The sequence below is a fragment of the Clarias gariepinus genome, chromosome 7 (genome assembly GCF_024256425.1).
Source record: "Clarias gariepinus isolate MV-2021 ecotype Netherlands chromosome 7, CGAR_prim_01v2, whole genome shotgun sequence".
NCBI classification, from domain to species: Eukaryota; Metazoa; Chordata; class Actinopteri; order Siluriformes; family Clariidae; genus Clarias; species Clarias gariepinus.
This window is the reverse complement of record NC_071106.1, coordinates 33,902,678-33,928,829: the sequence shown is the minus strand read 5'-3', so window position 1 is coordinate 33,928,829 and position 26,152 is coordinate 33,902,678. Positions and strand designations below refer to the sequence as shown.

At 39.0% G+C, this 26,152-nt stretch overlaps 1 protein-coding gene across 1 annotated transcript in view; it reads left to right on the top strand.

The window, feature by feature from the left end:
• The window catches only part of cd276 (CD276 molecule), a 117,393-nt gene extending 91,523 nt beyond the window's left edge, over window positions 1-25,870 (top strand). Inside the window, exon 8 of the mRNA XM_053501093.1 lies at window positions 24,789-25,870. The gene's annotated coding sequence lies outside the window, so the exon portion shown is untranslated. The remainder of the gene's footprint in view (window positions 1-24,788) is intronic.
• Window positions 25,871-26,152: the final 282 nt, after the last annotated feature.

Below are 26,152 nucleotides of genomic sequence, written 5' to 3'. Positions count from 1 at the left end.
AGAAAAAGAAAAAAAAAAACTCTACTTCCTGCTTTAGCGCTCTCATTATTCTAGATGCTGATAAAGAACCTTCTGCTTTTGAATAAAGCAGACATAGTGGCTTATAATAGACCAAAAGTTCACTTTGGGACGAGACCATTCAGTGCTTTAGAAGTGATTGGTAGCATTTTATAATCAATATCCTACTCATAGCTAATATATCATTTATTCATCAGTAGCTGCTTTATCTTAGCCAGGGTCACAGTTTATATAAATCCTATTCCATGAATATAATATAGATAAAACATGTGTAATATGGTCTAACTGTCTTGGGGGCTGTCAGTGATGGCTTAGGAATTTGAGCCTCTTATTGGAGGATCAGGGGATTGAGACCTTGGTTTTGTCAGGTCCTTGGGCATGACCATTAACCCTACACTACATACAACCCAGCCACTGCATGCAGTGCTGGTCCCAAGCCTGGTTAGTAAACGAGAGTGTAGCTCCAGTACAGGGAGGGGCATCCGGCAGAAAACCTGCCAGGTCTTGCACCTTAAATGATTCAAAGTGGCAGCGCCTAGGATGAAAGGGACAAAGACAAGGAAAAAATATGGTCAAACCTTCTGCTTGAAGTGGTTCGGGGGCAGCTCAGTGGGTAAGGCATAGGACTACAGTTTGGAAGATCCCAGGTTCAAAGCCTAGGACCACTAAGTTGCCACTGTTGGGCCCTTGAACAAAAGCAGAAACTAGTTTTTCTGCATCTATCTCAAGTAATGTCATTTAACAATATTTCAAAGATGGAAATAAACACTATCCTATCCTAATATTATTTATATAAAAGATTTTTTGGTGTGTATGTGTGTGTGTGATTTTTCTAAACGCTATACCCCCTTTCCCACAGTTTAAAGTTGTGTTGGTGGTAATTTAAATACGTGATGTAGTTCCAACAAAATGTTTTTTTGGTCATATTTTACTGGCAGCAAGAGAAGAGTAAAGTTCGCTTGTGTCCCAGTTATAAAAGATTAAAATTTTAGTTTACTTTTCATCAGCGTGCTTTTCTCCCAGTTTCATTTACACCATGACAAGTATACTACAGACATGTACCTTTTAACATTTGTTCTTCCATTATCTGATTACATAAATGTCTGTGACCCCATGAATTATAACAGATGTTAAATTCCCGTAGGGGAACAAGAGCGAATAGAGCCAAACATAGCAAACACAACAGCTTCCTGCACACAATGTGTGTATATCATGTATATCTCCGTATCTCTGCGAATAAGAAAAAAAAAAACTGTCCCACACATACAGTAGCAATGTGATGGTCGTACAATATCCAAATCATATAATATTCAGTGTCAGAGAACTTATCGCAGATGTTAAGCAACACATACCTGTAGTCCATGAATGCTAGGGTAACAGCAGTGGCACTAACATTGACTTCAGCTTTCCCCAAAAATCCACTGAATATGTTTAATTCACTGACAGCAGCCACTGCTTTGCCCAGGAGGTAGTTTCACTTTACTGATCGCATGACATAAAGGACCGATACGATTGGATTTTCAGAATGTATTGAACATCTAACAATAGCGAGCACACGACGTAATTAGTTCTAATCTGCTGTTGTGTGGAGCTGTTGATCTCCGTGGCAGAGTGCAGGGATGGCTCGTCCTCTCTCACTCCGTCACGGGATGCGCTGTCAGGTGAGCGTCGTGGTTGAGCAGGGGAGTGTCGGGTGAAGCAGGTGTTGCTGCCGGTGGGAGAATGTATCGGGTGTAAGAACATCGTGTCCGCATCGCGCATGAACAAGGCCGTGGTGGTGTTTGTTAAGAAAAGGGACTCGTACATCAGCTGATTGAAAACGGAATAAAGGTAAGTGGAAACCTTTATTCCGTTACTCCGCTGGGTGCTACAACAATGAAGGTTACCGTGTCGAACATTCTTCCTTTTATCGAAAGAGATATAGAGAGAGAACTGTCTCGATTCGGTAAGATAGTTAGCAGTATGAGAATGGTTTCTCTAAACCCTGCGCTAAAGTATGTCACCTCCTTCAAGCGTACAGTGCTCATGTTTCTGAAAGAGTCCACTCTGGACATTTCATTCAGAGTCACACATGAGGGAAAATCATACATGTTGTATGCCAGCACTGGGAGCATGAGGTTTTTTGAATGCGGGGACATCAGGCACAAAAAAGGTCAGCTGCCCACATAGAGCACAGGGCAGGGAGGAGGCCGGGCCTAGTGGGGTCAGAGCAGTGGTGCAGAATGGTACGGTCTCCAGTGTGGAGCATATAGGTGGTGTAGTGGTGCAGGATGAAGCGAGCTCCAGTGTGGAGCATACTGTACAGGTGGTGTAGTGGTGCAGGATGGAGCGAGCTCCAGTGTGGAGCATACTGTACAGGTGGTGTAGTGGTGCAGGATGGAGCGAGCTCCAGTGTGGAGCATACTGTACAGGTGGTGTAGTGGTGCGGGATGGAGTGAGCTCTAGCGTGGAGCAGTCAGGTGATGGGGGCCAGCCCACTGCAGAGAGCAGTGTAAAGACCGATGGTGAGCAGACAGGAGATGCACAAACAGACAGACGTTAGAAGCTAAATGATGGGTCATACAGGGTCAAAAGGGCTTGTGAATGTGAAGAGGTGGAGTGGGCTGGAGAGCCCAGAGTGAAAAAAAGCAGACAGTACACTTAGGAATGTCTAGTTTCAGCAGGGGGCTCAAACACTGTAAGGGAACCAGTCTCATTAGGGGGGTTAAATAACATCGGTGGGGCAGGCAGTGCGGAAGAATCAACATCACTCTTATAGCATGATGGAGACTCGATGGATGAAGATTTCGAAGAAGCCAACTTTTCTGATATGTCAGATATCAGTGTCATGTTTTCGGGGGAGATCAACAACTCTATACACTTGTTGATATAGATAAATATCTGAATAAAACTTACAAAAATCAGTCAACATTGAAGATGTTTTTTTTACAGATGTTAAAAAAATTATAGCATCGGTAGCAAAAATTAAAGCGCATTATAAATTATGATCTGAGCAAAAGGAAGAGATGACGCTTACAAAATCACATAGCGAAATGGCGGCGGTCTCATGTAACATAAATGAACACATCACATTGGGTGCTTTCTGTTCTCTGTAATGCACTTTACATCTGTTTCTCCTTTCTTCGTTAACTTTCTTTAATGGATAATTAAAAAATTGGGTCCTTAAACAAGAATGGTGGCAGAGATAGAAGAAAAAGGGCAGTAGTAAAAAAATTTTAAACATAAAAGAACATTGATGTTGTCTTCCTACAGGAGATACATACATTAGTGACCAAGCCAATGAGACTGAGTGGGCCATGTGGTGGGAAGGGAAATTTTCCCAAAGTCATGGTTCCAGCGTCAGTACTGGTGTGCCGATACTTTTTAATAGTCAGCAAGAACGACTTCAGCGTGGCCTATCTTCTGAAAGAAAAAAAGAAAAGCTCTAAGCTCCTCCCTCCACGAACAAGCCAAAACAGCCCTGATCAGACATCGTATCTCCTGCATCAAGGACATGGATGCTCCCAGTGCTTTCTTCTTTAATCTGTCCAGAACAATTAAACCCCAAAATCTAAATCAGCACTGTGCTGAACGCAGAACTCGAGCTACAGGAATTAACTGATGCTGTTCAACAGCTCGCAACAGGACGCTCACCAGGAATAGACGGACTGCTGAGTGAATTTTTTTAAACATTTCTGGAATGTAATAGGTGCTGATCACTATGAAGTTTTTAAATGGTCTTTTAACAGCGGGAAGCTATCAGTGAGCTGCACAAGGGCGGTTTTATCACTGATCCCCAAAAAAGGAGACTTGGGGCGACTGAAGAACTGTATGGAACGTGCACAGAGGCTCCTTGGCTGGAGTAAGGGACTCACGGTGGTCAGAGTGGCTGACACCAGGCTCATCCCCACAAGGACGCTGGAGGTCCCTGTACAAACCGCCTTTAGAAAAGCGCACAGCCGATCTACAGTGGTGGATAGTAAACGGGGCTGTGGCGCACATGGACCCTACTAGGGGCATAGAGATACAAAAAACTTTGTAAAATAAAGGAACGTTAAAAGTCAAAAGTCTTTCTTTCTCTCTCTGTCTTCCTCTCTTCCTACAGTATATATGTTTATTACCCTGCGTCTAATGGCATATTGGATTAAACACTAATATTCTCATTTCGTCTTGTTCACATTTGGTGCAACACACAAACACCAGCAGGCGAAAGAGATAATGATGAGGCTAAAAAAAAAAATCATCCACTCCTGCAAACAAGTCTCACCTCTAGCTAGAGGAACAGATGTTTGTGCTTGAGAGGCACTAGTTAGGAAGAAAAAGTGTGAGCAAAGGGTAGAGAGAGAGAGAGAGGAAGAATGAGAGAGAGTGATGAGAATGCTGGAGAGGCGTTTTAAAAAAAAAGAAGCGATAATTGCAGACCTAGACAGTTCATTTTACCCATGCGAGGAACAACAGCGAAGCAGTTCCTGAGTGTTACAGTATACGGGCTTGTTTGCTTCCTCAGGCCTGCTTTTCAGGTCAAAATAATCTGTAAACAAAGTCGTGCTGTTAGTCCTAAAGTCGTATTTTTGATTTGCCAATTCAGTTTTTACCAAAGCTGTTTTCTCTGGATCGTTATTTCTACATAAGCACAGTGCTATGTGTCCGTCTGTGCGCGCAGCGCGGTCTCGTTTGCAGCGCCTGGAGATTTAATAACCTTAGTGTCACTTAAGAAGAACGGACAAAGTTGGCGAAGAAACTTTGCAACTTCGCTGAATCACAACCGATCAATTGTTGTTGTCTTTGTGTGACAGTTTCTGTATCGATTGCTTAATTAATGCAGCAATGTAGCATATCTTATTTAATAACAGAAGCATATCTCGTTATTCAATGTCACTGTCAAGGACCATAATGATGTGTGATAGTAATTTATACATTTTCAGTGATTTATCCATTTCTGTTGCATCAAATTTTCAATAAGGGCTGCAAGTGATAACCCCTGCACATTCATCTATATTATGCATTCATTATGTGTGTGTGTGTGTTTTTTTTGTTGTTATACTGATGCACTATAGTAATATGTCGTGCACACACTTAAAAGTGCTATTTTCATGATAAATACAGTGTGTGTTTCTATGTATTTATCATACTTTGGATAGGCACTCTTTCTTCATATAACTACTGCCATAATTCCATGGATCCATTTAAGATTAGAGGGCAGTTCCCATCCACTCCAGTGGCTGTGGACATCCTATGAATTATAATGATGCTAATATTAATCCACTTCAGCAGAGAAGGCCTACAGGGACAATTAGTGGCACGTAACTGCCCCCTTGTCCACAGTCCGAGTGTTGCTCTGAAATATTGCTGCAGTTTCACCCTATAAGTCTGCCTTAACTGCTTGAATGTCAGTATTAAAATATCTCTTATCATTCCAAGATGCTTCTAGATCTGAGTGTTTCAGGACGGACAGTGGTGATGGGACGAAGTAGAGAAAATGAAAAATAATTTCCAGGAAAAAAAAAATCTTAGATTTATGGTAATTTGCAGCTGTGTACTGTACGTTAGAGTTAAAAATGACAACTTATTCGTTATATCTACATTAGTCGGACAAGGCATTTTACAAATGCAGTGTGAAATAGCATCGACATTTTGCCATCTTGGTCTGAATCAAGTAAATAAAGTGAAATTCCAAAGCTGGGAAAATAATCACTTTAAAATAAATTAATAAATTAGAAGAAAATGTGGTTACTGTACTGCTTTGATTAATTCATTAAAAAGACCCTGATTATGCTAATAAATAGATTAACTACAACGCCAACAGTGTTCTTGGTAATGTCTTTAAACATCTTAATATGTCTCGATGATTTATCCAAAATAAGAACTTAAAAACGGGAAGAGATGAATGTCAAATTGGCATAAACACAAGATTAAGGTAAATGGGGTAAACGTAAACCTCCAAAGGGCAGGGCGTATAGGTAAATTTCCCCTTTATGTGTTTTCACACAGACACTGAGGGGTGGATATGCTTGGGGAAGTGTTTCATGCCCTGGAGCAGTTTAGAGATCTGTGTTGTTCTTGAAAATGCTGGTCTGGGGCTTGCTTTCACCAAAGCATTATGTGGTCTACATTAGATGTGTAAACTTGTCAGTTCTCTTTGTATCACTCTAAGTAACATAATTGGTTCAATTTCATACCACTTTTTTTATTAGTGGAAAACTGGCCAGGGTTGAGGGCAAAATGATAATCCCCAAAGAAAACAGTCTACAAGACACTTGGGTAAAATGTTTATCCGTCACCAGGACAACAGTCCCAAGCATTCCTAATAGCCACATCTCTAGTGCCAAACCTACACCAAGAGTGGTTTAAAACCAGTTGTGAGAATTCTGGTATAATGGCCCAGTTAGAGCTTAGTCTCAATGCATTTTTCCAACAGTATGTATCTCTCTTATCCCCTCACTCATTCTCAATAAGGCTTGTCTTGTTCAGGGTCACGGGGGCACAGGAGCCTGTCCCAGGTGACTTAGGGCACAAGGCAGGGTACATCCTGGATGCGGTGCCAATCCGTCAGGGCACACAAGCACACACTCACTCACACAATATGACGGATCTGGAAACGTTAATTAGCTTACCATGCATGTCTTTGGAGTACCTGGAGGAAACCGGACAAGCACAGGGAAAACATGCAAACCTCACCCACACAGACCTGATGTGGGAATCAGACCCTGGAGGTATGAGGCGGTAGAACGAACTATTATGCCACCATGCCGCCCAACAATATGTCAGTGGGCAAAAATACCGGGATCTACAGATGCAGCTAATTAGAACAGCCTCAATCAGGCAAATGGCATGCAAATGGTTTGCAGCTGGCAAGGAAACCAGTGCAGCTCCCAGGAATCCTGTTGCCAGAAAGGTGTGTTCGCAGTTGTGATAGGGATATGTTATAGATGACATGCCGCTAATACCGTTCCATAATTGTATTTAAAGGAAATATATGCAAGCAATTGTAGGTAAGAATCTGCTGTGTGGGGTGTAAACAGTGTAAATATAAACCTCTCCCAGAAATGATACCAGGCCGTTTTTTTTTAGAAAGGCATGTACAGTAGAGACATACTAAAATATGACACTAAACGCTTTGTATGGTAGAAATCACATATAACCATGAGAACATTGTCCTCACTGTGAAGCACGGTGATGGCGACATCATGTTGTGCTCTTGACTTTTTTTCTATGTGAATGTCACATTTTCCAAATATTCAGATCTGTATCTTGATATCTAATCATACATTACAACAACTCTGAACAGTGATGTATTTAACAACTGTAGCCATTTATAATTTGTATTGTAAGATTTGTATAGTTTTTAATCATAAATTCATAGTTATCTATTGACCAAGCCTGATATGGGTGGTTACTTTTTGAGTTTTTTTTTTTTTTTTTCATGCTCATTGCAAAATAATGTGATGAGCAATAACTAAAATCCAAAGCTAGCTTGGAAACTCCTAATTATTCTCATATAGATAAATGCATTTTCTATTAATGCTGAATGTTTTTATAAGGGCTCAAAACGTACTGAGGTTGTGAGGTAGGCCTTTTGTAAAACCCCAGAGCAACTGGAAAAGAGAAGTAGATGAATACATTGACTTTACATTTCTTCAGTTGTGAATAATTTCTCTGGCGTGCATTCCCTATACAGTAGGTTGAGAGGAGAGAGGTCGAGTAGAAGGGCAGAGCAGGGATGGATGGATGTGCGGAAGACAGGTGATCAATGACGACTAATGAACACGCCTGGAGTTTGGTTTCGTTCATCTCGCAATCTTGCTCGCTGCAAGATCTCTTGACTGCTTCCCTTAACTGTGAGGAAAACAAAATTGGAACGCAGCTGCTGTAAGACTCAATCAAGAGCTATAGATTAGTCATAATGCTGATGAGTGAGAAGAGGGGGCCCATAGGGACTGGGATGATTTCGAAAAATTATGGCGTGATAACTTTAAGACCTGATATCTTTGCATATGCTTCGAATCTGAAACAGTAAATTGACTTAATAATTTTGTAAAAATCATTTAAGGTCAGAGCTTTTGGGTCTAATTTGGATGGAGTTCTTGGATGCCTTTTTAGAGCTGTAATTACATCATCATACCTTGACTTTTAAAACATAGATAAGTCCATCAACATTAGCTTTAGTCTAAAAACTTACTCATCATCTCTACCACTTCATCCTGTAAACAGGGTCACGGGGGGTCTGGAGCCTATCCCAGGAGACTTAGGGCACGAGACAGGGTACACCCTGGATGGGTGGCCAATCCATCGCAAGGCACACACACTCGTTCACACACTACGGGGAATTTGGGGACGCCAATTAGCCTAATTTGCATGCCTTTGTACTGTTGGAGGAAATCGAAACACCCGAAGGAAACCCACCATGCACGGGGAGAGCATGCAAACTCCATGCACACAGACCCAAGGCGGGACTTGAACCCTGATCTTTAAGGAGCAAGGTGACAGTGCTTACCGCTAAACCACTGTGTTACCTAAAATCTGATTGTATTACAAAGTACAGAGATGAGAAATTATACAAAGAATACAGATTAACACAATTAAAAAGCAAACACTAGACGTGATTATGCGTATGCATGAGGCGTGTTCTCTTCACTGTCATTTAGCTAATGACATAAAATTAGCCAGGATGTGTTGTAAGTGGAAAGTAATCAACTTTGGTTTAGTCAGAGTTACTCTTCATCACACTACCCTGTTGTTATTTTTATTGTTTTATTTTTTATGTTGTTATTATTTTCCCACCATGCTGTATTATATTTCATTCTTATATAACATATCTTAAGGTAAATCATGTGACATTCTTATCTGTACTAGTACAGTAGACCTAATCTTATTTATTGGTGTATTAACTATTACATGCTGTTAATTATTTTTTTTCCACATCACTCTTTACCCAGACTCTCAGATAAATATCTGCTCGTGCTGGGACTCCTCTTATAAAACAACACACAAATACACTTCAAATGCATGGCAAAAAAAACCCAAAAAAGTCTCTCATGCCAAGATTTCATTAACCGCTTTTAGCTTTGATTATGATGCACAGTGTGGTGGTCAATTCATGTCTGGTTTCGGGATTCTTCTGGAATATGGCTGTACCATTATGGAAGAAAAAAAAAAACTCAGCACCTTGATCATTAGCCGACTTAATTTTATTTCCATATAACATTGCTGAGCTTAGACCTGAGCAACTGAAGCAACACCAGATCATAACACTGCCTCCGAATGCTTGTACAGTGGCCACATCACGCGGTTCCCTTTTTGGAACTCGGTCAATCTGGACTCTTCAGACCACATGATCTTCTTTTATTGATCTAAATTTAACTGTACAGTCCCATAGTGTATGGAAGTTTTTTACTATGTATCTTTACTATGTACTAAGACATTTATATAATCTCCATTCATGATATTTTTCCGTCCACATTCATTCTACGGTCCTTACAAGTTTTATTAATGTGTTTGACATTCCTTAACCCAGTTCCGGTCATTTCAAACCTCCTAAATTGTTCTTAGTACTTAATACCGGCTAATAATTTGAACTTTGATTAAATTTGACCCTCTCACCAGCTCTAGAGTGGCGAATATTACTTTGGCCGGGCAGTGTATATTCACAGCGGCACTAAAAGCGCTTTCTGTGAACTTCTTTTAATCATGTTTTCCCCTCTTACGTAGTTTGTTGTCCACGTTTTGTTTATTCATCCTCTTTTCGAATGCATTCTCTTTGCGAATGATGTAAATATGTACTACAGTGAGCTCTGTGTGTATATGCAAATGGCCATAAGTGCCATTTTACTAATTCATTGTTTGCGGCAACGTCTCGGACGGCTCCGCACAAGCTGTTTATTTGCCATTTTAGCAATGTTTAAATTATATAGCACACGTTTCCGTGAAATCAATTAACTGAGTTCTGTTCTGCCAAACGAACTGTAAACACAGAGTTAATCAAAGAAGTGTATGCATGTCAGTAGGTGGATTGTGATGTGTGAAAACACACACGCGCGCATCTGTTAGCTCTTTGCAATGGGAATATTCATACACTTCATATGAATATATGCACGGTGTCAGTGTCTTCTGCCTGACTGTTAGGGTTGATGGCTTTGCCTTTGATGTCACTGTACAGTATTCATACATGTACAGTATAAGAACATCTCAATATAGATGGAGTGTGGGTGAGAGAATGAAGTCCTTAGATCAGAAGTCTGTAAATTCAGCAAAACTGATTGAGGTCCATATCAACATCAACACACACAAGCTGCCAGGTTTCTAAAAACCAGCTGTTTATGTAACAACCTCAGCAGCGACCTCATTTCCCCTCTCGTCTGTTCCAACCACTTAGCATTCAGCATCACCAGTATACTAATCACCGGCCTGATCATCCGTCATCACAAGCACCTGTTTCTCTCTGGTTCATGCCTTAAATAAAATGTTTTTCTGTGCTCAAATGATTCATAGGTACAATAGTATAGTTTACCAAACAAAAACATTCCTCGGAAACTGCTCAGGTGGAGGGGCCGGATTAAAAATGAGAGTCAAAAAGCCCTTTAGTAAGCCTGGAGAACTATTTCTCAAGACTACATTAAAAATACAAAAAAAAAAAAAAAACTCGTCTGGCTCTTTGGATGCAAAATATGAAGAAATAGGAAGAAGGGTAGCTCATGATTTTTAAACAGCACTGTAGTTTATTTGCATAATGCTTGTTTTGGAAGCTTATCTGATTCAAACTGTGCCATTTTCATGTGTGGCACAAAACTACATTTCAATGCAGGTTCTGCATTTCTGTCTCTGCACATATCAGTGTTTATTACTTTGTTAGTCTTTTATCACCTACAGAAAATTCCCACCTCGTGCATCGACAGTGTAGCTTTTCCTCGCTGCAATTTCTGCCATCAGATAAAGTCGAATCAATATCGAAACGGGTGTTATTACTTCAACAAAGATCTATTTGACAAAACAGAACATGGGGACTTATGAGTATTGAAAATGTAAGCAAGATGAGAAAAAATGCTTAAAGAAAAAGTGCCTGAAAATATGAAAATTCAAGGCAAACATTTAGCTTTTCTGAAAGCTGGTGCAGGATAGTGTAATAGATTCTCTGCAAGATTTGCCTTTTATAACTTTATGTTACTGTCCTGTTTCATGAAAGAGGCTTGAAAGTCGTAATATTCAGTATATATGAGGTACGTACTGTAAGACGTTGATGGTATATAAGAAAGAGAGGGTACGTTAATTAGAACATTTAAGAAATTAACCTGATTTACAAATATATTAAATAATGCAAGTGCAAGGAATTAAAGTGCAAAAAGTGTAAGATTTAAGTGGAAGAAACAATTATGTGGTTTTAAATGTCAATTGTACTGTAGAGATATGAAAATGAAAATATTTGTATGTGTGCTGTTCATTCTTGTTAGCTGCTGTAAGCTCAGATCACAAGGCACGAGATGATACTGGGAAGATCAGAGCGACAATTAAATCTGGCTGCATGTTTGTAATTTTATGTCCAGTAAAACCCATGTTAAAGGCTGTAAGATGCATCAGTGGGAAAATAAACCTGTAGAAAAAAAACAACATAAACACGAATGAATTACTGTGGGGTGGGTGAGAAGTAACTAGGCATTAAAAATTGGTAATAAAGTCCACATTTCTAGAACGAATTTATTGACACAAATTGTACATGTATTTTATTACAAAGGAAAAGGAAGGAAAATCTTAAAATTTCGACGTACTGTAGGCACGTCGTACTGCATCGTTCGCTGAGCCTGTGGTCGTCAGCTTTGCATGACCATTTTTCCATGTCTCCAGACGTAGTGTTGCGTTCTTTGCGTTTACTGTACGCCATAAACTCTGCACAAAAAGAATGGAATTCGTGCTGCGATTTTAGCACGCTTCTGAGAAGTTCAGGTGGGCGGCTATCTTGTTTTTTTTTGCGTTGCATGTGCTGACTTTTGTGGCCGATGCCTGTACTCTCAACACGGGACATATGCAATTTTTTCATCATGACTTCGGTGATGCTTCAAGTTCTATAGCCATTAAATAGTGCCTGGTTCATTTTTACCCACCCTGTATATCACGGCTGAAGGGAAACATGTATGGAGGCTCACACACATTATCCTCCATTATCTGGGTCCAAGCCCTGCTGTTGGTGCGTTTTCACACCCCATACTACAGTATACAGCCTCTCCATTCAGTGCTGGTTCCAAGCCCAATCAGAAAAGTGTCAGAAAGTGTGCAGATTGAACAGGCTGCAGTAGTCTTCCTTTTACAGGAGCAGCTGAAAGAAAGTTAGCAAGATTTTAGGGAGATGAGAAGAAACCAGAGAACTAAAAAGAAACTCATGTGGACACCGAGAAGAATGTAAGAAGATCCGCACAGACTACAAGAGCTGAGGATTCAGAATTTGTTACCACTTTGTTCTGCTACAGAAGCCATATAAATCAGTTTTTTTAAATTATTATTATTATTAATAAATAAATAAATAATACATTTTTTAGAAAAGACTTTAAATATATCCAAAGTGTACTTTCCATATAGTCACAACAATACATTTCCATGAATTCCTTGAAAGCTTGCTCGGTTGTCAGCTTTCAGAAGTGTATCACTGTGTATCATTTACCGCGTGTGTTAATTCCAAAGAGGGTAAAACCTTTTAAAGATGTTCGGCGCTGTACTGTAATTAGAGCCACAGGGAGTAACTGGGGAGCAAGGCCACGTAGAAGATGTGAAGTGTGAGAAGTCTAAGCAGAGTGTGTCATTTGCTCCATTCAAAATTCATCAGTTCAGGATGAATTGTACAGGATGAGTTGTGGAGTTCTGGGAAAAAGCATCCCGCTCACACTGACCCCTTACAGACCGGCCAAATTTCAAGCAGATAAATTACCCCCAAACACTGGCAAGCAGACCACCGCTGGCGCTACAGAACAGGAGGGGCTTCTCTTTGGAAAATTCATTAGATGCACAGGAAAGTGCAGGTGATTTGGATGCTTGGCGAGTTGCCCACATTTATTGGAGAAAACACAGAGCTGTGACTCTTTCTTCTCTCTCTCTCTCTCTCTCTCTCTCTCTCTCTCTCTCTCTCTCTCTCTCTCTCACACACACACACACACACACACACACACACACACACACACACATACACACACACACACACACACACACACACACACACACACACACACATATACACACACCCTGCCTTTGGGGCTTACCAAAGGAGACTCTTCAAACGAGGCTTTGTAGTCAAGTGGAGAATCAAGATTAATGCACTCGCACAGCTCCGCTTGCTCTAGGGGAGAGAGCCAGTATAATTAACACCACAGGGCCTTGAAGGAGAGCGGAGCAAGTGAAATCGTCCAAAATAATATAAGAGAGGGAAGAAGATTTTCTTTCTGTTTCGTCACATGACTTGACGTGACATTTGATAGCTATGTTGGCTATGTCCTCTTCTGCACTCTGATTTCAGGATCGGTTAATTAACATGATTGTAAATTCGGAGGAGTCTTTTATTAGCGAATTATTTCCTGTGCTTGTGTGATATTGGTATAATTTTGAATTTAATATGGACACTGAGGACAGTGTCAATCTGCCTTAACCCAAGATCAAACTGTCATGTATAAAAATAAAACACCTTATACAGCACTTTTATAAAAATAATCATCAATGACAATGACTGCGTGATGTGTTATCACTATATCAATGACCATGAGTCCTAAACTTAATTGTTTTCTATTAGTCTTTGCCAACTTTCTACAAATTCAAGAATGGCACTGTGTATTTTTTTCACCATTTGTGGTCACAGTTAATGTTATGGAACCCAGCTAATCACTAGGGCAGTGGTGATTTAAATGATTAAAGCTCTGGGTTACTAATCTGAAGGTTGGGGGTTACATTTACATTTACATTTAGGCATTTGGCAGACGCTCTTATCCAGAGCGACTTACATTTTTATCTCATTATACATCTGAGCAGTTGAGGGTAAAGGGCCTTGCTCAAGGGCCCAACAGTGGCAACTTGGTGGTTGTGGGGTTTGAACCTGGGATCTTCCGAACCGTAGTCCAATGCCTTAACCACTGAGCTACCCCTGGCCCCCTGGGGTTCAAGCCCCAGCCCTGCAAAGTTGCCACTGTTGAGCCCCTAAGCAAGGCTCTTTTCCCTTTGTGCTGCTGTATCCTGGCTGATCCTGCGCTCTGACCTCAGCTTTCTAACTAACTTTTCCAATGAGAACATGCAAACTCAATGCACGCAGACCCGAGGCGGTAATCAAACCTGGACCCTGGTGGTGTAAGGTGACAGTGCTAACCACTAAGCCAACCGTGCCACCTCTTTTCTCTTTATAGGACAGAAAAAACAGCATATCGGGTTACTGAGAAACTGCAAAATGCAACAACCGCAGTGTTAAATTGGAAAGCAGCCAAAATAAAAGAGCCTGCTTAATGTCCGGGATCTGCGCTGGGAAACCGGATGTGATACAGTTTGGGTGCTGTGTAAACCCTGTATTACAGTACAGTTATTTGTAAGATTCGTCTCTGATCAGAATCTAAATCCTGCTAGAAACTTACGGGACAGTGAATGTGATTATTGTGCGAATGGATGTTAATTAGCATAAAGGTTTCAAATTAAGGTCCAAATGTTGTTGTTTCGGGGTTGTGTTTGAAATGTTGTACTGTTGCATTTGGGTCGTACATTCAATTTTATCTCAAGGTTATTTATGTTGTAAATGTGTTGCCTCACCTTCCATTGTTAGTTATTGCTGGATTGTCTGTCTCGTTGGCTATGTCAGAATTTTGTTAGATTTTATAATTTTTTTTGAAAGGTTTATAACTATTTTTTTTTTTTTGAATCAGTTTTTGATTGACTTCAACCTTCAACTGGGCACAAATCCTTTTGGGTCACCCAACATTTGTTTCCATTAGATGTGTTAATAGCCATGAAAGTGGAATTCTTTGGCCAATATTTCTCTTTAAAATTCTTTTAAGAGACATAATATCAAATATCATTTTTTAAATCAAGTTTATTTATCAAAATTTGGCTACAGACAGAGTAAATAATCTATTACTTTCTATTTAACAAAAAGCAACCCAGGATGCTGGAGCTTAAAGAAGCAGATATGAATTCCTTCTGTGGCTCTGATCAAATGTTTTAAACGTTCAGAGTATCAAATTTTTTCCCCGTATTGTAATATCGTAATCAAAAGTATTGCCCTTGGTCAACAGTCGGTTGTACTTTCACCTGCATTATTCAACCCCTTAATTGCGAGCGCATCTATAATCCCAACATGCTGCCCTGGGACGTATTAATGCAACACCGCGTCAATGGGCTCTCAGTGGCAGAAGCTCTAATGTTCGCAATATGGAATGTGAATATGTGACTCGCTGATTATTTCCCCTCCCATAACCCTATTTGAATTTCATTATTATTATCGCTATGGTTCACTATCGTTAGAGTCAACAGAGCCGCAGGAGCACGGTCTCCTCTTTTACACCCTACTGTAAATATATAAATAAGTGTAAGGTTACTGAGAAAGAGAATGAAATATGGCATTTCCATTTCAATGCAAATGAAGGGGAGAATGAATGCAGTTTGGATTTACAGTGCCTCATTATAATGAGACTATTGTGCCGGTGTGTTTCTTTTAACGGAACAATCTCCTATAGGCCAAGGAAATTAGTGTGCGGCCCTCCGCGCACCACACAAATGAAACTGTCAGTGCAACTCGTTTCCTGCTAAAGGAGTGGCATGGAGGCAGCTCAGTCCTCCGTCAGTCGGATTTTCTCCGCGGAGGAGTAGTTATGAGTGGATTTCAGTGTTTAACCGTTTATAGAAAAAGGAATAGAGGTGCACTGATTTGTAGAAAACGTTAGATAATTTTTTTTTGCAAGCCATTAAAATCTGCTTAAGCGCTCGAGTTTCAGAACCAGTTCCAAACATTTGTCACCGTTCTGACGTTACATCTGCTTTTAAAGCTTTGCATCTGCTAGAGTTTTTCTTTCATGTAATACTTTGGACTTTTACTTCCTACAAATGTTTCCACCCACTACATTTTCATACACTGCAGTTTCTAAGTCATAAGGTGACTTAGAGCCGTATTAGCAGTACAGCTTCAAGGATTTGATCTAAGACAAAATGAGAATTGTGCACTCACTGTGGGTGGCACAGCGGCTGGTGGTTAGCACACACTGTCACCTTGCATCACCACGGCTGAGGGTTCGAATCCTGTTTTGGCAATGCTTGCATGTTTTTGGTTTCCTCTGGGTACTATGGTTTCCTCCCACAGTCCAAAGACATGCAGATTAGGATAACTGGCATTTACAAAATTCCAGTAGTGTGTAAATAAGAGTGTGTTTGGGTGTTCTGTGATGTTTTGGCCCCTTGTCCAGGGTGTACCCTGCCTCATGCCCCAAGTGCCCTGGCATGAGCCGTCCCATGAACCTGTATAACTATAGTGTAAATGTTATAAAGAATGAGTAAGAGAGAGTGAGTAGGCTTGTCTCCTGTAATGGAGGGTGTACACTGTCTTGTGCCTTAAGTTTCTTGCATAGGCTTCAGTCTACCCATGACCCTACTCTGGATAAACACTACAGATGATAGATGAATTTACATCACATGCTGCTACAAATGCACTATTTATTGAGGCAGTTTTTATTGTTATTTGTTTTGTGGTGCCCACCGATCTATACTTCCAGTGTCATCGGTTTTACAAGTTTTCCCTGAAGTCTGCATGGCTTTTCTCTGTTTTTCTTTTTTTAGTCTCTCATCCAACAAACGTGCCAGAAGTGTCTACAAAAGATTGTCCCTAGTGTGTGCATTTGTGTACCCGGGATAGGCTTGGGCTCTACCGCTACAGTACCTTGACCAGGATAAATTGTGTTCTGTAGATAATTAACCGAGCTTAAACTGTGACAGCTAGCTATGAATATTCAATACCCACAGACCTGAGACAGAGCTATCAATCTGTCAGTACTTTCAGTGTCCAGGCTGGGTGAGTTACCTGCATTGAGAAATTCCATCACGTCCTTTAAATTTTTAGCATCTCGAACCGAACGAGAGCATTGGTGTAATTGCTTTGCAATTAGAATTGTTTAATCATTTAATTTTGCGATTTAATCAATGGTAATCAGTTCTACACATATATTTGATGGGTCAGTTTTTGATGCAGTATCGATTCACACTTTGAAAATTGTTTAGCTAACCTGCAATTGTTAAATGATCTAAAATTGTCAGATTTCTTGAAAATACAGGGTGGGCAATTTTTATAGATACACCTTAATAAAAAGGGGAATGGTTGGTGATATTAACTTCCTGTTTGTGGCACATTAGTATATGTGAGGGGGAGAACTTTTCAAGATGGCTGGTGACCATGGTGGCCATTTTGTTTTTTCCAACTTTTGTTTTTTCAATAGGAAGAGGGTCATGTGACACATCAAACTTATAGGAAATTTCACAAGAAAACCAATGGTGTGCTTGGTTTTAACGTCACTTTTAATGTGTTATAAATGTGTTATAAAATGTGTTCAATTTGCTGTCCATTGTGTTGGATTGTCAATGCAACCCTCTTCTCCCACTCTTCACACACTGATAGCAACACCGCAGGAGAAATGCTAGCACACTGAACACATTTTATAACACATTTTATAAGTGGTCAGAAACTTGTAAATAACTCATGAAAAAATCTAGTTACATTAAAACCAAGCACACCATTGTTTTTCTTGTGAAATTTCCAATAAGTTTGATGTGTCACATGATCCTCTTCCTACTGAAAAAACAAAAGTTGGATCCAATCCCAGGAGACTTACAGCACGAAGCAGGGTACACCTAGGACGGGGTGCCAATCCACCACAGAGCATACGCACACACCCATACACACATTAAGGGCAATTTGGGAACTTCAATTAGCCTAATCTGCATGTCTTTGGACTGTTGGAGGAAACCGGAGCACCCAGAGGAAACCCACTAAGCCTGGGAGAACATACAAACTCCATGCACACAGACACTGAGGCGGGAATCGAGGCCGGACCTTGGGGATGCAAGGCGACAGTGTTTACCACTACGCCACACAATTGTTTGAAATTCTGTAAGAAATATATAGCTGCTTGAGACGACAAGTCAGAAAATGAACGTAGTGCTACTGAACCCAATGAATTTAAATTTTCAACGATCGAATCAAATCGAGTCTACATGTGATTCAGAGCTCCGTTTACGGTATAGTTTACAATTACAATAAATAATTTAAGTAAAAACAAGTTTATTTAAATGTGTAGTTGCATTTTTAGTCGATTTAAGACCTTGCAAACATTTACCCCAGGTTCCAAGTCCTTTACCTGTGAAGACATGAGGCTGGAACTGAGAGTTGTTTTTAAAACGGCTTTTTCCCTGAATATCCATCTTCAAAAAATTTGATCATGTGCCCTAATTTGCTTATTAATCTTTGTGTATGTGTGTGTGTTCCTCTCTCCCATGTACTGGCTCCTCACAGTTACAAAATGTGTAGTTGATCCTATCCGTTAGATAACTCTTCTCCTTGGCAATCCATCTCATTCATTCCCATGCAGAGCAAGACCTGAGAGTGGATCTGGGTCCTGAGAGAGCAAGCAGGTGTGAAAATACAATGTTGTGTTCATTTGTATGATGGATCACCGGGAGGGCCAGGTAAGCCAGAAAGGCTGGAGGAGTAGGAGCTAAAGTGTGTTTTCATGAGGACTTCTTCTCGCTTATTCATATGGATGTGGTAGGGGTTGAACTCTCTTGTGAACAGGGAACTGTGGGATGTCACAGCTTCTGTGATAATTTTATTTGAGAGGAAAGTTTTTAAAAAAAAATTTACTTGCAATTCCACAATGATGCAAATATAGGATCTACCACAATCTTTGGCGGACTCAGATCATTCAAGAACATTTAACCAATACAGAAACACAAATCTTTTCACCCTACTTTGAATGTGTACATTTGCCTATGCACTGTAGGCTTCTCATTTTTCAATATGAGATGAATTTCTGACTTAATGAATTAGGACATTTTCTCACTTTTTTTTTTACCATCAAATCAGTCATTTTGCTTCAACAGCTAAAATGGGTCCATTATAACATTTTATCTTTTGGCTTGAGGAGGTTCCTATCTGTTCCTGGTTCCTGGCTCTTTTTTTTTAACCACTTTACATCATGAATGTTAATGTTCCACTTAGCAAACTAAAGCCACACTCTCATGTATAGGGATGATTGATTCTAATTATGTGTCTAAACTAACTGTCTATGATCTTTAACCAGCTCTACTGCCCTTCTCCAAGTCTCAGATTTCTCTGCAAGATAATTCTCCACCTGGTTTAATGATGCACCAAAGGCTATTTCTGTGGCTTGGCTATACTGTACATGGTTAAAGCAAAATGGCCTTTTTCATTTGCCATTTGTTTTGATCAGTTGTACCATTTTTAGTTTGACTGACTGCTTCTTAACTAATGTGTCTGGCATCCAGAATATTAGCTCTTACTCTGACACATGCATTTAGTTCTTTTAACTGTATTGTTTTTTTGTTTTTTTTTCCAATGGCAATGTAGTCGTGCTTCAGCGCTTATATCACTGTTGGCTTTTTTTTTTTTAAATAGCTTTGTGTTTAGACTGGATTCACACTCACTTGAAAATATATGCAGATAGAGGCATTAGCCAAATGATTAATTAGGGAATAAAGCATGTGGGTGCATGCTGTTATTAAAAATTATGCAAAGTTAATTTGGTATTGTGATAGCAACCAAACAATTTGGGAAACATGTTCCATGTAAGCTCAACTCCTAAATGTCTCTTGAGCTAGCTTGTTAATATGGTGTGTATCTAGAGCCTAATCTTGCTATTTAGTCTGCATATACAGCTGGTTTTGGATGTTTAGTCTGTGTAGAGAGCAACCTTTTAACCTTTTAAAAAATTCTATTTATTAATCGATGTATGAATGTCTAAAGTCTAAAACAACCTTTTGTTATTTACTTCATGTCTAGAACTAGATTTAAGTGTTTAGTCCATGTCTATAATTAAGTTTTGATGTTTAGTCTGGGTCTAGAACTAGTTTTAAGTATTTTGTTTAGAATTAATGTTACATATTTGTATTTATTTTTTTGATGTTTAGTCTGTGTCATGAACTATTTCTTTTGAAAAACGTTCTTTGGGTGTTTCTTTGGAAGTTAATCTGTGTCTGGAATAAGCTTTAGAAATTTAGATATTTGTGTCTAGAACTAACCTTAGATGTTTAATCCATGTTTAATGTCAAGAACTAGTTTTGGATGCTTGGTCTTTGTCCAGAATTAGCTTTGGATGTGTAGTCTGTATCTGGTGGCAAGGTGCTTAGTTGTTAGCACTGTGACCTTGCACATCCTGTTACGGGTTTATTTTTATGTCGGGTCTGTGTGCATGGGGTTCTCCCGTGCTTGGTGGGTTTCCTCGCACAGTCCAAAAACACGCAGATTAGGTTAACTGGCGTTTCCAAAATGCCTGTAGCCTGCGAATGTTGACAGGAGGTCCTACTACGGTTGTAGAAATGGGAATAAATACAGTGGTCACCATTGGACTCCATGATCTCTAGTTCCTGTTGTTAATCTTTAGTCTGTGGTTAAATACATCGTAAAAGGTTTATTCTGTGTCTAGAACTTGCTCTTGATTATTGAGCATTTTTAGAACTAGCTTTAGATGTTTAGTCAGTGGTTAAATAGAGCTTTGGCTGTTTAGTCTAGAACAAGCTTTGGCTGTTTTGCCTTGTGTCTAGAACTGGCATTAGATGTTTAGTCTGTGTCTAAAGCTGGCTTCAGATCATACCTATGTGTCTCCAGCAGCCTTTGGTTATTTTGTGTCTAAATAAAACTTGCTTTAGATGTTTAGTCTGTGTCTAGAACTAGCTTTGGGTTTTATTTTGTGTATAGATGTAGCTTTTGTGTTTAGTCTGTATTTAGATAGAGCTTTGATTGTTTAGTCTGTCTAGGAGTTTTGTCTGTGGCCAGATAGAGCTTTAGATGCTTTACTGCATGTCTTTAGAAGTTTAGTCTCTATCTCGAACTGGCTTTGAATGTCTACAATTAACTTGTACAAGAAATGTCTTTGTGCAAAACATTTTTAAAATCATTGATTGCACACATTCTATTGGTTCATTTACATAAAATACTATCTTAGGGTTTTAAAATAATAGGGACTATAAAAGTCTATTTTTATTAAAATTTTTACTTTTAAAAGAATGTTAGAAAAAGCACATTATTATAACCCATTACTTTCTTTACAGTCACCTCTCTTGGTTGCTGTTATTAAAATATAAATTAAGATCTAGAAAACTGTCAGAATCGGGACATATATATATGGATATAAACATATATTTTTATAGAACCTGTTTAAATATCATGCATACCTTATTTTATATTGCCATAAAGTCTATTTGAATTAACTTAATTATTATGTCAGATATTACATAAAAATTGTTAATAACTTTGGTTCTCTCTCAAGTATTATTATTATTATGTCTTTAATTGGCAGTGACATTTCCTTTCTGAATCAGACTTTGTTGTTGGCTTTCCTCTGAGCTGATGAATTTTCACAATGTACAAATTCAACAACAAGAACAGAAACAATTGTTTTCTGTGAGGCGTGTAGGACTTGGCAGCCCCGGGAACCAACACAAGAGTGTTATATTCATTGGGCCGAAATCTGGCAACAGAAAATATGAGCAAGTTTGGTGTAAGTTCACAATAAAATCATTGAAATCAGCCAAAATGCTAAGAAGAGACAGAGACGGTGCTTTAAATAAGAATATAAGAATACATGGGAGTTTTCTGAACACTCCCATGTACTGTTTAAAGTTTCTGTGTGTGTGTGAGAGTGTGTGTGTGTGTGAGTGTGTGTGAGTGACAGCTCTGGAATCATTTTCCCATTCTACATGTCAGTTCAGCAGCTGCGATATCAAAACTACCCTCCTCAAATGAAAGCACAGCATCTTTTGTTCAGTTGGGTTTAATCAGGGTCGCCCTTGTCCGTAATTCAACATTACTGAAAGGAGACACAGGCGGCTTTTTTTTTCTCTCCAGAATCAAGTGAAATCACTGCATTCTTACCCCCTAAACTATATCTGTTCAATCCTGGTTCCAGGTTTACACTTTTTGTTACAACGTGTTCGTATCCTGTCTTTGGATTTCGAGGCACTTTACACCATGAATGTTAATGTTTCACTTAGCAGGCTGAAGCCACACTCTCGTGTATGTGGATGATTGATTCTAATTATGTGTCTAAACTAACTGTCTACGCTCTTTAGCCAGCAATATTGCCCTTCTCCAAGTCTCAAACTTGCAGGACCTCGTGTGTGACATAATTAAGTTCCGTCCAAGTTAATTCTCCACCCGGTTTAATGATGCATCGAGAGCTATTTCTTTAGCTCTATTACCAGCGGGGTAAAGCGGCCCCATAGGGAATAGAGTTGAGAGTGCATTAAAGCTTTGAACTTACAACGCTTTAGCTGTGTGATTGGATAATAATTTGAAAATATAGGTTTTATTTTTGGACCTCTAAACAAATGCTTATCATATTGTTCTTTTTTTTTCTTACTTGAAGCACATTAGACATCGTGACTTTGAACAAACTACTCATAATGCGATAAATGGCATTTTACGTTTTTTTCATGCAGTTGATTTTCTCTTATTCAGTTGAAACAAACATAAGATAAGGTTCCTTTCATCAAATTCTTGGGTCTTCATTTAAACGATGTTAGGATTTATCAGTAAGCTTTGCATTGTGCTTTGTCTCTAAAGGCACTGATAACACCAGCTTATTAACAGCATCACATAAGAAAATGGAAATGACTTGGGTCCTTACACAGTTCTACTGATAATGATAAAGCGAGCCAGCACAGTGCTGGTTATCTGTTGAAACTAGACGAAAGGTGTCGATAAGCGTTTGCAACTATAATGGCAATGATACAGTGCTGTGAAAAAGTATTTACCCTCGCTAATATTTTTTGCATATTTTTCACACTTAAATGATTCAGATCATCAGACTAAATTTTGTACTACACATACAGTATAGTAAACAATCCGAGTAAATAGAAAATGCAGTTTTTAAATCATTATTTCATTTATTAAAGGAAAGAAAGCTGTCAAAACCTACCTGGCTTTTTTTTTTTTTTTTTTTTAAACCTTTTAAAAATCCCTAAGAGTTTTAGCCAATATTCTGTGACAATTTCATATTCAATGAATATGAACGGCCTAGTTAAAGTCTAGGCTTAAGATGCTGTGGCATGACCTTAAACAGGCCATTCATGCTCGAAAACCCAAATAAGGCTGAATTAAAACTATTCTGAAAACAAGACTCCTCCACAGCTACCGAATGTGGATAACCGCTTGATTGCAGTTGTTGTCGCCAAGGGTGGCACAACCAGTTTTTTTTAGGTATGGGGCAATTACTTTTTCACATAGGGCCAATAGGATTAATAAATTAAATCATTTTAAAACTGCATTTTATATTTACTCGGGTTATTGTTGTGCAAGATACAATTTTTTTTAATGATCTGAATCATTTAAGTGCGACAAATATGCAAAAAAAAAACTTTTTATATGGTACAAAAAAAATTATACTTGTGCAATGTATATTCAAGCACTGCCTTAACATATTGCAATATTAATTTACTTTTGTAACAACAACAAGGCAATTCATTAAATAAGTTAAATGTGACTTTTAAATGCCTCTGGAGCTTTAGATACAGATGTGGACATTAAGTCTGTAATTACAGCTCTTTTTAGGTGCTTAGTCTTTGTTTAAAACAAGCCTTACATACTGTATGTTTAGTATGTGTTTTCAACTTGCCTGAGATGTTTAGTCCATGTCTAGGACTGACCTTTAATGTTTTGTTTGTGTCTAGAAGTAGTTTTAGATGTTTGGTTTGAGTGTAGAACTAACTTACTGTAATATGTTTAGTCTGCGTCTAGAACTCACCTTTGATGTTTAGCCAGTGTCTAGAACTTTATTTTTACTATATTTAGGTTGAGTGTAAAACTAATTTCATATGATTTTTCTGTGTTTAAAACCCACTTTTAAGATTTAATATTTGTCTAGAAAAAGTTTAAGATGTTTAGACTGTGTCTTGAACTTGTTTTTGATATTTAGTCTGTCTAGAATTAGCTTCTGATGTTTAGCCGGTCTATCAAGTTAGCTTTAGAGGTTTAGACTTTGTCTAGAACTGAATTTTGATGTTCAATCTGTCAAGATCTAGTTTTATGTATTTAGTTTAAGTGTACAGCTGTCTTTGTTTGATTGCTTTTTGTTTAGGGGTGGCTGTTGGATGCTTAGTCTGCACCTATATTCATTCGGAGTCTGCATTTTTTTCTGTGTCGAGGTCTTTGTCTCTTTGACATGCAACAACATGCGATGCGATAAAAATGTAATGTTTCAACTACAAACAACAGTGTATGCAGAGTCCGTGTTCTCCCTTAGGATGACAAGTCCATAATTTCAGATTTATATTCTAAAGCACCACGTCAATATTTTTAGAGATATATAAGATACTGATGGTTTCACCTCCTTTCAGATTTTGGTGTCAGCAAGGTGTCAGAGCAAGTCTTCAGCAAAAAAAAAGATTATCAATGTGCTGATTTCTGCTTTCCACTCATCCTGGCCCATGGGGTTATTATGCATTCCTGCACTCGGTGCAAAAACACGGGCGCTCAGGTGTTACTTTAATCTAAACCTATCAGAGTCTTTCCATAAAAGCACAGTTGCTCATTTAACCTTGCCTGTCTACCCATTTCTGTTTTGCAGGGTGAAACTCCACATGAAGCATGAAGTCTCACGTTAACCTTCAGTGCAACATGGCGCTCAACAAGAGGCACATTCGATTATCACACACACACACACACACACACACACACTCACAAGAACACACTTTCTGTTTATCTGTGCAAATGCTATTGCTTAAAATACAAAGTAGCAACTAAGAATGAAAAAAAAAATATATACATTTTGCACCTTGACAATGAAAGCGAATGCTGCCTTGTGCCCAGTTAGATTAATGTTAAATATCAACCACGGCATCACAAGCTGATTTCTTTCTGCCTTCCTTTCTGTTAAAGGTTTAAAATCTTGTTTTATAATCCGACTGTTTTTCGGTGTGTTTTTTTTTAGACAGCATAAATAGAATTAACCTCAGACACCATAGTAGCCTAGCCTAATTTCTTTACAGCATCATTTGCTTCCTGTGTTCATTTCAATGACTTTATAATCACCGAGCAAGGTTTGGATTGGACTAAACAGAAAATCAGCTCGAAGCCCACTGACTGCCACTGTTTTCAGTTCCACCACCGACACCAGCTCCCTCACCTCCATATCCAGAGCCTTGCCTCATCTTCCACCTTACACCTAATGGAAAGTGAAGAGCTTAAGAGAAGAACCAGCAACGAAGCTGTCACCGGTGTGTCCGGTATAGACAGTCTCTTTTACTTTCCCTCGTCATCTTCACCAGCGCACCAGCCCAGACTAATTAAGCCCTGCCCATGAATCAACATATACCTGTCACGATGCAGCTCTTTCTGCAAACTCAATGACTTTGGGGAGAAATATGTTTGAATTCAAGCAAAGTCTGTACAAATTGCAAGTGGTTCATAGAACACACCCAGGTTTCTCTTTGTCCTGCCAGTATTATTATGAGAAAAGGTTTTACTAATTACACAGTCAAGCGATATACTGTGTGGGGAATCTGTTATAAATCTTGAATGCTGGGATTTTTTGGGGTCTTGATATTTGGAGCATGTTCAGTGCCAAAAAAAGATGTTTTCCACAAATGAGTTAATTGTGTCAGTCAGTTATTATGAACATGCTTGAAATAATAAAATGATGTCATTAAATCTCTGCTTTTGTGATCAGCTTTATACATAGTCTTTATACATAGTCTTCTCTAAAACGGTTCACCAGAATCAGGCAGCAGTACGGATCATATCCCAGCTCTCGAAACAATTACGTCTCTTTATATACCCTTTCCTATCGCCAGCAGCCATCCCTGTGGCTCGGACGATCGCTTAAAGTTTAATGACAACAGCTTCAGGGAAAGCTTTATTTGTCTTCCACTTGTGTTCATACAAGGATTTGCTCAAATTTAACATCCGGTAAGTGTGCTGGGATTAATAAAA